Genomic DNA, 9,236 nt, shown 5'->3' on the forward strand with positions numbered 1-9,236 from the left:
GTATTATTCACGCTTGCAAGCATTGCGGGAGTATTTTTCTTTTTGACTTCAGAGGCGATTACGTCAAGTAAATCAATTACATCGGACTTCGCACATTAGGGCCCGCATCTGGCGGTAAACTAATCGCTTTACTTGCAATCCCGTCCTTCGCTTCCTCATCGTAATCAGTGTACATTTTAGCGGCTCAAGCGATATCATATGTGAATCGATACAAGTAGCTCAGCTTTGCGTATAAAAACTTCATCACGATACCGCATGAAGTAAGTATTATTCACGCTTGCAAGCATTGTGGGGGTATAGCTCAGAGGTAGAGCGCTCGCTTTGCATGCGAGAAGCCCCGGGTTCGATCCCCGGTACCTCCAGTCCGTGAAATTACTTTTTGTTTTTGACTTCAGAGGGGACTACGTCAAGTAAATCAATTACATCGGACTCCGCACATTAGGGCACGCATCTGGCGGTAAACTAATCGCTTTCCTTGCAGTCCCGTCTTGAGCTTCCTCATCGTGAGAAGTGTACATTTTAGCGGCTCAAACGATATTATACGTGATTCGATACAAGTAGCTCACCTTTGCGTATAAAACTTCATCACGATACCGCATGAAATAAGTATTATTCACGCTTGCAAGCATTGCGGGGGTATTTTTATTTTTTGACTTCAGAGGTGATTACGTCAAGTAAATCAATTACATCGGACTTCGCACATTAGGGCACGCATCTGGCGGTAAACTAATCGCTTTCCTTGCAGTCCCGTCCTGCGCTTCCTCATCGTAATCAGTGTACATTTTAGCGGCTCAAGCGATAAAATATGTGATTCGATACAAGTAGCTCACCTTTGCGTATAAAAACTTCATCACGGTACCGCATGAAGTAAGTATTATTCACGCTTGAGAGCATTGCGGGGGTATTTTTCTTTTTGACTTCAGAGGTGATTACGTCAAGTAAATGAATTACATCGGACTTCGCACATTAGGGCACGCATCTGGCGGTAAACTAATCGCTTACTTGCAGTCCCGTCCTGCGCTTCCTCATCGTAATCAGTGTACATTTTAGCGGCGCAAGCGATATTATATACGATTCGATACAACTAGCTCACCTTTGCGTATAAAAACTTCATCACGGTACCGCATGAAGTAAGTATTATTCACGCTTGCAAGCATTGCGGGAGTATTTTTCTTTTTGACTTCAGAGGCGATTACGTCAAGTAAATCAATTACATTGGACTTCGCACATTAGGGCCCGCATCTGGCGGTAAACTAATCGCTTTACTTGCAGTCCCGTCCTTCGCTTCCTCATCGTAATCAGTGTACATTTTAGCGGCTCAAGCGATATCATATGTGAATCGATACAAGTAGCTCACCTTTGCGTATAAAAACTTCATCACGATACCGCATGAAGTAAGTATTATTCACGCTTGCAAGCATTGCGGGGCTATTTTTCTTTTTTGACTTAAGAGGTGATTGCGTCAAGTAAATCAATTACATCGGACTTCGCACATTAGGGCACGCATCTGGCGGTAAACTAATCGCTTTCCTTGCAGTCCCGTCCTGCGCTTCCTCATCGTAATCAGTGTACATTTTAGCGGCTCAAGCGATAAAATATGTGATTCGATACAACTAGCTCACCTTTGCGTGTAAAAACTTCATCACGATACCGCATGAAGTAAGTATTATTCACGCTTGCAAGCATTGTGGGGGTATAGCTCAGAGGTAGAGCGCTCGCTTTGCATGCGCGAAGCCCCGGGTTCGATCCCCGGTACCTCCAGTCCGTGAAATTACTTTTTGTTGTTAACTTCAGAGGGGACTACGTCAAGGAAATAAATTACATCGGATTGCGCACTTTACGGCACGCATCTGGCGGTAAACTAATCGCTTTCCTTGCATTCCCGTCTTGCGCTTCCTCATCGTGAGAAGTGTACATTTTAGCGGCACAAGCGATATTATATACGATACGATACAATTAGCTCACCTTTGCGTATAAAAACTTCATCACGGTACCGCATCAAGTAAGTATTATTCACGCTTGCAAGCATTGCGGGAGTATTTTTCTTTTTGACTTCAGAGGCGATTACGTCAAGTAAATCATTACATCGGACTTCGCACATTAGGGCCCGCATCTGGCGGTAAACTAATCGCTTTATTTGCAGTCCCGTCCTTCGCTTCCTCATCGTAATCAGTGTACATTTTAGCGGCTCAAGCGATATCATATGTGAATCGATACAAGTAGCTCAGCTTTGCGTATAAAAACTTCATCACGATACCGCATGAAGTAAGTATTATTCACGCTTGCAAGCATTGTGGGGGTAAAGCTCAGAGGTAGAGCGCTCGCTTTGCATGCGAGAAGCCCCGGGTTCGATCCCCGGTACCTCCAGTCCGTGAAATTACTTTTTGTTTTTGACTTCAGAGGGGACTACGTCAAGGAAATAAATTACATCGGATTGCGCACTTTACGGCACGCATCTGGCGGTAAACTAATCGCTTTCCTTGCAGTCCCGTCTTGCGCTTCCTCATCGTGAGAAGTGTACATTGTAGCGGCTCAAGCGATAATATACGTGATTCGATACAACTAGCTCACCTTTGCGTATATAAACTTCATCACGATACCGCATGAAGTATTATTCACGCTTGCAAGCATGGCAGGGGTATTTTTCTTTTTGACTTCAGAGGTTATTACGTCAAGTAAATGAATTACATCGGAATTCGCACATTAGGGCACGCATCTGGCGGTAAACTAATCGCTTTACTTGCAGTCCCGTCCTGCGCTTCCTCATCGTTATCAGTGTACATTTTAGCGGCTCAAGCGATAAAATATGTGATTCGATACAAGTAGCTCACATTTGCGTATAAAAACTTCATCACGGTACCGCATGAAGTAAGCATTATTCACGCTTGCAAGCATTGCGGGGGTAATTTTCTTTTTGACTTCAGAGGTGATTACGTCAAGTAAATGAATTACATCGGACTTCGCACATTAGGGCACGCATCTGGCGGTAAACTAATCGCTTTCCTTGCAGTCCCGTCCTGCGCTTCCTCATCGTAATTAGTGTACATTTTAGCGGCTCAAGCGATATTATACGTGATTCGATACAACTAGCTCACCTTTGCGTATAAAAACTTCATCACGATACCGCATGAAGTAAGTATTATTCACGCTTGCAAGCATTGTGGGGGTATAGCTCAGAGGTAGAGCGCTCGCTTTGCATGCGAGAAGCCCCGGGTTCGATCCCCGGTACCTCCAGTCCGTGAAATTACTTTTTGTTTTTGACTTCAGAGGGGACTACGTCAAGTAAATCAATTACATCGGACTTCGCACATTAGGGCACGCATCTGGCGGTAAACTAATCACTTTCCTTGCAGTCCCGTCTTGCGCTTCCTCATCGTGAGAAGTGTACATTTTAGCGGCTCAAGCGATATCATATATGATTCGATACAAGTAGCTCACCTTTGCGTATAAAAACTTCATCACGATACCGCATGAAGTAAGTATTATTTACGCTTGCAAGCATTTCGGGGGTATTTTTCTTTTTGACTTCAGAGGTGAATACGTCAAGGAAATCGATTACATCGGACTGCGCACATTGTGGCTCGCATCTGGCGGTAAAGTAATCGCCTTCTTGCAGTTACGTCTTGCGCCTCCTCATCGTAATAAGTGTACGTTTTAGCGCCTTAAGCGGTATTATATGTGATTTGATACAAGACGCTCACCTTTCCGTATAAGAACTTAATTACTAAGCCGCATGAAGCGAGTAATATTGACGCTTGCAAGCATTGTGGGGGCATAGCTCAGAGGTAGAGCGCTCGTTTTGCATGCGACAAAGCGCGGGTTCGGTCCCCGGTACCTCCAGTCCGTGAAATTACTTTTTGTTTTTGACTTCGGAGGTGACTACGTCAAGGGAATCACTTACATAGGACTACGCACTTTTCGGCACGCATCGCAGTCACGTCCTGCGCCTCCTCATCGTCATCAGTGTACATTTTAGCGGCTCAAGCGATATTATATGTGATTCGATACAAGACGCTCACCTATCCGTATAAGAACTTCATTACTAAACCGTATGAAGCGAGTATTATTGACGCTTGCAAGCATTGTGGGGGTATAGCTCAGAGGTAGAGCGCTCGTTTTGCATGCGAGAAGGCGCGGGTTCGGTCCCCGGTACCTCCAGTCCGTGAAATTACTTTTATTTTTGACTTCGGAGGTGACTACGTCAAGGAAATCAATTACATCGGACTACGCACTTTACGGCACGCATCTGGCGGTAAACTAATCGCTTTCCTTCCAGTCACGTCCTGCGCCTCCTCATCGTAATAAGTGTACATTTTAGCGGCTCAAGCGATATCATGTGATTCGATACAAGACGCTCACCTTTCCGTATAAGAACTTCATTACTAAGCCGCATGAAGCGAGTATTATTGACGCTTGCAAGCATTGTGGGGGTATAGCTCAGAGGTAGAGCGCTCGTTTTGCATGCGAGAAGGCGCGGGTTCGGTCCCCGGTACCTCCAGTCCGTGAAATTACTTTTTGTTTTTGACTTCGGAGGTGACTACGTCAAGGGAATCAATTACATTGGACTACGCACTTTCGGCACGCATCTGGCGGCAAACTAATCGCTTTCCTTGCAGTCACGTCTTGTGCCTCCTCATCGTAATAAGTGTACATCTTAGCGGCTCAAGCGATATCATATCTGATTCGATACAAGACGCTCACCTTTCCGTATAAGAACTTCATTACTAAGCCGCATGAAGCGAGTATTATTGACGCTTGCAAGCATTGTGGGGGCATAGCTCAGAGTTCAACCGTGGTTAGAGCAGAAGGGTATTTTTGTGCCTTGGACGATAAATTGCTTACTGTGCAAAAAGCCGGAAACTACTGACCATATTTTCCTGGATTGTGAAGATTCCACCTTCTTATGGGACATACTGCAGCGCACCTTGAAAAAAGATTTGCCGCTTACCCCATATGGCATCCGTTTCCTCCCAACCGCAAACGATATAGGAGTGCCGTATGACATGTTTATGGCGCTATGTCTTCATAGCATATGGAAAACAAGAATGGCAGTGCATCATGCCGACTTAAACCCCCAGCCTGCCAGAGAATATTTCAAAGAAGGCATCGCCTTCATTCGTGAGATATTTAAAGCGCAGAATGATCCACCACAATGGATGCCGGTATTAGATGCTCTTGTTAACCTGAAGCGGTTTTAATTACCCACGTTTGCCGAAAGCAGGCAAGCGTTTTTAATTACACAATGTAGCAAGTATTAGTGATTTTTTTGTTTTGTATCTTTCCTGAGAAAGGAAATAAAGGAAAAAAAATGGGGGTATAGCTCAGAGGTAGAGCGCTCGCTTTGCATGCGAGAAGCCCCGGGTTCTATCCCGGTACCTCCACTCCGTCAAATTACTTTTTGTTTTTGACTTCGGCGGTCACTACGTCAAGGAAATCAATTACATTGGACTACGCACTTTTCGGCACGCATCTGGCGGTAAACTAATCGCATTCCTTGCAGTCCCGTCTTGCGCTTCCTCATCGTAATCAGTGTACATTTTAGAGTCTCAAGCGATATCATATGTGATTCGATACAAGTAGCTCACATTTGCGTATAAAAACTTCATCACGATACCGCATGAAGTAAGTATTATTCACGCTTGCAAGCATTGCGGGGGTATTTTTATTTTTTGACTTCAGAGGTGATTACGTCAAGTAAATCAATTACATCGGACTTCGCACATTAGGGCACGCATCTGGCGGTAAACTAATCGCTTTCCTTGCAGTCCCGTCCTGCGCTTCCTCATCGTAATCAGTGTACATTTTAGCGGCTCAAGCGATAAAATATGTGATTCGATACAAGTAGCTCATCTTTGCGTATAAAAACTTCATCACGGTACCGCATGAAGTAAGTATTATTCACGCTTGAGAGCATTGCGGGGGTATTTTTCTTTTTGACTTCAGAGGTGATTACGTCAAGTAAATGAATTACATCGGACTTCGCACATTAGGGCACGCATCTGGCGGTAAACTAATCGCTTTACTTGCAGTCCCGTCCTGCGCTTCCTCATCGTAATCAGTGTACATTTTAGCGGCGCAAGCGATATTATATACGATTCGATACAACTAGCTCACCTTTGCGTATAAAAACTTCATCACGGTACCGCATGAAGTAAGTATTATTCACGCTTGCAAGCATTGCGGGAGTATTTTTCTTTTTGACTTCAGAGGCGATTACGTCAAGTAAATCAATTACATCGTACTTCGCACATTAGGGCCCGCATCTGGCGGTAAACTAATCGATTTACTTGCAGTCCCGTCCTTCGCTTCCTCATCGTAATCAGTGTACATTTTAGCGGCTCAAGCGATATCATATGTGAATCGATACAAGTAGCTCACCTTTGCGTATAAAAACTTCATCACGATACCGCATGAAGTAAGTATTATTCACGCTTGCAAGCATTGTGGGGGTATAGCTCAGAGGTAGAGCGCTCGCTTTGCATGCGAGAAGCCCCGGGTTCGATCTCCGGTACCTCCAGTCCGCGAAATTACTTTTTGTTTTTGACTTCAGAGGGGACTACGTCAAGTAAATCAATTACATCGGACTTCGCACATTAAGGCACGCATCTGGCGGTAAACTAATCGCTTTCCTTGCAGTCCCGTCTTGAGCTTCCTCATCGTGAGAAGTGTACATTTTAGGGGCTCAAACGATATTATACGTGATTCGATACAAGTAGCTCACCTTTGCGTATAAAAACTTCATCCCGATACCGCATGAAGTAAGTATTATTCACGCTTGCAAGCATTGCGGGGGTACTTCTCTTTTTTGACTTCAGAGGTGATTACGTCAAGTAAATCAATTACATCGGACTTCGCACATTAGGGCACGCATCTGGCGGTAAACTAATCGCTTTCCTTGCAGTCCCGTCCTGCGCTTCCTCATCGTAATCAGTGTACATTTTAGCGGCTCAAGCGATAAAATATGTGATTCGATACAACTAGCTCACCTTTGCGTGTAAAAACTTCATCACGATACCGCATGAAGTAAGTATTATTCACGCTTGCAAGCATTGTGGGGGTATAGCTCAGAGGTAGAGCGCTCGCTTTGCATGCGCGAAGCCCCGGGTTCGATCCCCGGTACCTCCAGTCCGTGAAATTACTTTTTGTTGTTAACTTCAGAGGGGACTACGTCAAGGAAATAAATTACATCGGATTGCGCACTTTACGGCACGCATCTGGCGGTAAACTAATCGCTTTCCTTGCAGTCCCGTCTTGAGCTTCCTCATCGTGAGAAGTGTACATTTTAGCGGCTCAAACGATATTATACGTGATTCGATACAAGTAGCTCATCTTTGCGTATAAAAACTTCATCACGGTACCGCATGAAGTAAGTATTATTCACGCTTGAGAGCATTGCGGGGGTATTTTTCTTTTTGACTTCAGAGGTGATTACGTCAAGTAAATGAATTACATCGGACTTCGCACATTAGGGCACGCATCTGGCGGTAAACTAATCGCTTTACTTGCAGTCCCGTCCTGCGCTTCCTCATCGTAATCAGTGTACATTTTAGCGGCGCAAGCGATATTATATACGATTCGATACAACTAGCTCACCTTTGCGTATAAAAACTTCATCACGGTACCGCATGAAGTAAGTATTATTCACGCTTGCAAGCATTGCGGGAGTATTTTTCTTTTTGACTTCAGAGGCGATTACGTCAAGTAAATCAATTACATCGTACTTCGCACATTAGGGCCCGCATCTGGCGGTAAACTAATCGCTTTACTTGCAGTCCCGTCCTTCGCTTCCTCATCGTAATCAGTGTACATTTTAGCGGCTCAAGCGATATCATATGTGAATCGATACAAGTAGCTCACCTTTGCGTATAAAAACTTCATCACGGTACCGCATGAAGTAAGTATTATTCACGCTTGAGAGCATTGCGGGGGTATTTTTCTTTTTGACTTCAGAGGTGATTACGTCAAGTAAATGAATTACATCGGACTTCGCACATTAGGGCACGCATCTGGCGGTAAACTAATCGCTTTACTTGCAGTCCCGTCCTGCGCTTCCTCCTCGTAATCAGTGTACATTTTAGCGGCGCAAGCGATATGATATACGATTCGATACAACTAGCTCACCTTTGCGTATAAAAACTTCATCACGGTACCGCATGAAGTAAGTATTATTCACGCTTGCAAGCATTGCGGGAGTATTTTTCTTTTTGACTTCAGAGGCGATTACGTCAAGTAAATCAATTACATCGGACTTCGCACATTAGGGCCCGCATCTGGCGGTAAACTAATCGCTTTCCTTGCAGTCCCGTCCTGCGCTTCCTCATCGTAATCAGTGTACATTTTAGCGGCTCAAGCGATAAAATATGTGATTCGATACAACTAGCTCACCTTTGCGTGTAAAAACTTCATCACGATACCGCATGAAGTAAGTATTATTCACGCTTGCAAGCATTGTGGGGGTATAGCTCAGAGGTAGAGCGCTCGCTTTGCATGCGAGAAGCCCCGGGTTCGATCCCCGGTACCTCCAGTCCGTGAAATTACTTTTTGTTTTTAACTTCAGAGGGGACTACGTCAAGGAAATAAATTACATCGGATTGCGCACTTTACGGCACGCATCTGGCGGTAAACTAATCGCTTTCCTTGCATTCCCGTCTTGCGCTTCCTCATCGTGAGAAGTGTACATTTTAGCGGCACAAGCGATATTATACGTGATTCGATACAACTAGCTCACCTTTGCGTATAAAAACTTCATCACGATACCGCATGAAGTAAGTATTAATTACGCTTGCAAGCATTGCGGGGGTATTTTTCTTTTTGACTTCAGAGGCGATTACGTCAAGTAAATCAATTGCATCGGACTTCGCACATTAGGGCACGCATCTGGCGGTAAACTAATCGCTTTACTTGCAGTCCCGTCCTGCGCTTCCTCATCGTGATCAGTGTACATTTTAGCGGCGCAAGCGATATTATATACGATTCGATACAACTAGCTCACCTTTGCGTATAAAAACTTCATCACGGTACTGCATGAAGTAAGTATTCACGCTTGTAAGCATTGCGGGAGTATTTTTCTTTTTGACTTCAGAGGCGATTACTTCAAGTAAATCAATTACATCGGACTTCGCACATTAGGGCCCGCATCTGCACTCTTAATCTGGTTCCACATAAGTTCCAGCTAGTAAGCGGAACTTTTTTGCAAAAAAGTTCCGCTTACTTAAGCGTAACTTGCGTCCAAGATA

General features: G+C 44.5%; 7 non-coding genes across 7 annotated transcripts; all 7 read left to right on the forward strand.

Annotated features, from left to right (window-relative positions):
* Window positions 1–290: 290 nt before the first annotated feature.
* Trnaa-ugc (transfer RNA alanine (anticodon UGC)) lies at window positions 291–362 on the forward strand. The gene has a single exon. It is a non-coding gene; the product is annotated as a tRNA-Ala (tRNA).
* Window positions 363–1,689: 1,327 nt separating this feature from the next.
* Trnaa-ugc (transfer RNA alanine (anticodon UGC)) lies at window positions 1,690–1,761 on the forward strand. The gene has a single exon. It is a non-coding gene; the product is annotated as a tRNA-Ala (tRNA).
* Window positions 1,762–2,295: 534 nt separating this feature from the next.
* On the forward strand, window positions 2,296–2,367 carry Trnaa-ugc (transfer RNA alanine (anticodon UGC)). The gene has a single exon. It is a non-coding gene; the product is annotated as a tRNA-Ala (tRNA).
* A 795-nt stretch (window positions 2,368–3,162) lies between these two features.
* Window positions 3,163–3,234, forward strand: Trnaa-ugc (transfer RNA alanine (anticodon UGC)). Its single transcript has one exon. It is a non-coding gene; the product is annotated as a tRNA-Ala (tRNA).
* A 3,211-nt stretch (window positions 3,235–6,445) lies between these two features.
* Trnaa-ugc (transfer RNA alanine (anticodon UGC)) lies at window positions 6,446–6,517 on the forward strand. Its single transcript has one exon. It is a non-coding gene; the product is annotated as a tRNA-Ala (tRNA).
* Window positions 6,518–7,053: 536 nt separating this feature from the next.
* Trnaa-ugc (transfer RNA alanine (anticodon UGC)) lies at window positions 7,054–7,125 on the forward strand. Its single transcript has one exon. It is a non-coding gene; the product is annotated as a tRNA-Ala (tRNA).
* Window positions 7,126–8,452: 1,327 nt separating this feature from the next.
* On the forward strand, window positions 8,453–8,524 carry Trnaa-ugc (transfer RNA alanine (anticodon UGC)). Its single transcript has one exon. It is a non-coding gene; the product is annotated as a tRNA-Ala (tRNA).
* Window positions 8,525–9,236: the final 712 nt, after the last annotated feature.

Source organism: Dermacentor silvarum, chromosome 3 (assembly GCF_013339745.2).
Source record: "Dermacentor silvarum isolate Dsil-2018 chromosome 3, BIME_Dsil_1.4, whole genome shotgun sequence".
NCBI classification, from domain to species: Eukaryota; Metazoa; Arthropoda; class Arachnida; order Ixodida; family Ixodidae; genus Dermacentor; species Dermacentor silvarum.